The following is a 3,905-nucleotide window of genomic DNA, read 5'->3' on the forward strand; positions in this document are numbered from 1 at the left end:
ACTATCCCATCATTGATTTTTTTTTCCTGTTCATAGAGTTTCTGCCTCAGATTCTATATAATATCTATTCCTTCTAGTTCCAAACTTTTCAATACTTCTACTGGCATGCAATGCAGATCTATCGCTTTTCCCGTCTTCTTTTTCTTTAACACTTTCTGTACTTCTTTGCGGCTTATTTTTGATGTTACTTCAAGATTTGGAGCTTCATTGCTGAAAACTTCCCTCGGATTTCCAATTAAAAACATTTAGAAATAACTGGCCCATTGAAAAATCCTGTCTTCAGCTGTAAGCACAAATTGTTGGTTATCTTTCATTTGAATATCCTTGGCCAATCCTTTGTTGACCTGTCTCTTAATTTTTCCTATCCTGTATAGCTTTCTTACTTCTCCTGGCGTTTCAAATCCGTTATACATTTCATTTCAGGCTTGCGCTTTTGTTTTAACCACTGTTCTCTTTGCTGTTTTATTAACCACCTTGATTTATCTTCTTCTGTCCCAGAAACGTGTTAATGTTTCTTCGCTTTTCTCTTTACGTTAATAACTTCTTGTACTTCCTCGTCCCACCGCCATACCTTTTTTGATGCAGGGGAACTCTTTCCTGAAGTTGTACCCAAACTGAGGTGATTCTGTGGCCATTAGTATGTTCCTATTGTTAACACTCAACCATTTTTGTACAACCTGTTCTTGCAAGTTTGCCCTTCCATAACACTTTCTTTGAATCATTGTCTTAATTTATTCTCTTTCAGTTTCCAACCACCTAACTTTCGACTCTCCATTTCGCGGTCTCTTATTGTATCTATTCGAAAACTTTCGGTTTACGTTCACCAATCTATGCTGTGGGGCACACTTTTACCATTGATTATCTTACAGTTTTTCATTTCCTTGAGATATTGTCTTAGGTTTAAAATGTAATTGATTTGACTTTCTTTTCCACTACTCTTGCAAGTCAGAATGTGCCCCTTCCTTTTCAGAAAATAGGTAAAAATATGTATTGCAAATCTCTAAATCAAATGCCATCACAAATTCTTCACTCGTTTTCCTTCCTTGTTCCTTTCTCCTATGCCCCACCCACTGTGTATTCTCCCAATCCCTACCTTGCTTCTACCGACATACCAATTCAAGTCACAACATCCACAATTACACTTTTCTTTATAAGGATGTTGCGGAGTTTATGGTCCAAATGCTCCCAATTTTTTTTTTTTTTTTTTTTTTTTTTTTTTTTTTTTTTTTTTTTTGGTCTTCGCAGCCTAGTTGGAGCATACGTTCATACTACATTTATAATTTCGTCCCTGCACATCTTAATTAACGACTTTAAAAAAAAAAAAAATAAATGGGGTTTTACTACTTTCGGCTACTACTAACCGAATTTGAATTTTCTTTATCGATTAAACAAAAGGGTAAAAGAGAAAATAGTAAATGGCAAATGTATCTCAAGCAGTTGGATTAAAGGTAGCTGTCGTTCTGGGGAAATGGCACTGTGTTCGTCCCGGTGAATATAAAAAGAGTGTGGCATATAACAGCGAAAACATGAGATCTTGTATAACGAAGGAGGGATTAATAAGAGATCGAAGAAACACGTTGCAAACTTGAAGAGGCAGCAACATCGGCTTGGTCGTTCTGCTATCTAAGTGTGTAAGAAAAGAGATGTCACTTGTTCTTTGTCCCAACAGATATGTTCTAGTTATTTGTTTACTGAGCTACCTATCCATACGTTCGTTGCTTCAGATTTAAAATACAGATGTCAGTACATTGTAAACCACTTACGAGGAGAGTGATTGTGTTTATACGTTCATAGGGCCTAAACGGCACAAAACCTAAAAATATGAGCACAAGTCCAAATTTTAGATCTTATGCCGTTTAGGGCTTGCGCTTGTTTCATTTACTTCCTCTAGTTCTGAAATTTGCCACCAACACACAGAACGGCGACAGTGCAGGAGTTGCCATAATGCTGCTACGAACTTAACTAATTCCAATGGCAACAGCTACATTAATAATATTAAAAATTATTATTGTTATGTACTTATAGTGTTAGTCCATGCAGAAAGATTAGAGTGAAGTGGGCAATTCGAATTTTTGTTAAAAGATACTTTCAAGGTTTATTTCATATGTATGCATATATACAGGGCGTTAATGAACTGTACCGACAAACTGAGGTGATTCCTCAGATCAAAGCAGTGATGTGCCGTAAACTATAATTTTACGTCTACGCGATTGTCTACTGTAATCTATACGTAATCTACATTACACCTTTTCCCGTGTAGACTATGTAGACAACCACTATCAAATGTAAGGAACAATTTCGTTGCTCGTTTGTTCATATTTCCTCATTCAGTTGTTTCGCTTCGGTGCAACGAGCATTTTTGCCGATCCCAAACGTTTCAGCATTCTTGCCAATTTGATGTCGAGAACAGAACTCAAACAACCCCTGCGTGGCTTCTAACCCGCTCCTACTACTACTACTACAACTACTACTACATTAGCTGTGGATCTATATAGTACAAGGGCAACGTACTACTACTACATTTGCTGTGGATCTATATAGTACAAGGGCAAACTTATTTTAATGAAAATTTTTTAAAAATTACCATTAAATCACTTTTTGAATATTATTTTTAATCTTATTTTAACGAAAGAAGTGTTATAAAAATTTTTAAAAGTAGTAAAAAAAAACTGTCTGTAGGCAGGATTTGAACCCACGCCAAAAACACTTTCTTTACTAGCATTTGCGCTAGCCCACTCCGCTACCAGAGCTGACACAATTTGCCGTTTACTTTGTGCTATATGTAGATCATGTCTTGTGATATCGTATCTGTATCGACCAATCAGATCAGAGGATATCTGAAACGTTTGGGATCCGCAAATATGCGTGCAGCGAAAGATTAGGGAAACGAGTAACATATAAAAAGTAGAGGGAATTATCTAATCTGTATGTTTACTCCGCTCTGCACATACCACTTCCTTAGATTTTCCACTTCGAGCACAGCTTTTATAATGAAATTTACAAAACTAATTCTCACCTGTGAGCTTTCAGTCTTGAATATGCTGTATTTGCCAATTTTTTCTTGCATATTTTACAAAATGCACAATATTTTTTAATTTCCTTCATCAAGACGAAACTAAGTATTCGAAACTTACTATTCGCTGGTCTAGGCATTTTATTTTGTACACAATTTCGCAGGGTAACGACAAAATAAAGCTCCTTTATTGTCCGCGATTCCATATTAAATTACGTGTTGTTTACATTGTCTACGCATAGTTGACACGTAAACGTAAACTATCGTTTTTTACGCGTAGACGCACATCTCTGGATCAAAGTAAGTCAAAAAGTCCCTATGGACCTATTGCGAAAAGTGCATAGTTTCACAGCTAGGGCTATCCAAAATCGCGAAAGGCCCTATTTCGAATTCCAGAAACTGTGGATGGTGGTCCTTCTCAGCGTAAAGGAAGTCAGGAATATACAATCCAAAAATGGAAAAAATGAAATGAAATCTTTGAGTTTTACGTCCCACGATTATGCCGGTTAGGCTAAAGGAGACGGTGATGATGAGTGATGAATGAAATGGTGGAATGAAGAAAGTGGGAGGAAACAGGAGAACCCCGAGAAAACCCACGCATCCAAAAATGGACATTACATCAATTTTTAATGGGTGTGCACGGTATTCTGTACACGGTATGATTCTTAAATAAGCTCTGAATAGAGTTTTCAGATATACTCTGATTTGAAGGACGGTCCAAAGGAGGCAGGAAGTAAACCTTGTCGACAATCGACATCCAGTGCTTCAAGGAGAAGTCGGAAACGTTAGGAACCGGCAGCTCCATGTTTTTTTTAATCTTTGTTTTGTGTGTGTGTGTGTGTTCGGAATAACGTGGATGCGATATATTTCGTCACGATATATTTCACGTTTT

Source organism: Thermobia domestica, chromosome 12 (assembly GCF_964235325.1).
Source record: "Thermobia domestica chromosome 12, izTheDome1.hap1.1, whole genome shotgun sequence".
NCBI lineage: Eukaryota > Metazoa > Arthropoda > Insecta > Zygentoma > Lepismatidae > Thermobia > Thermobia domestica.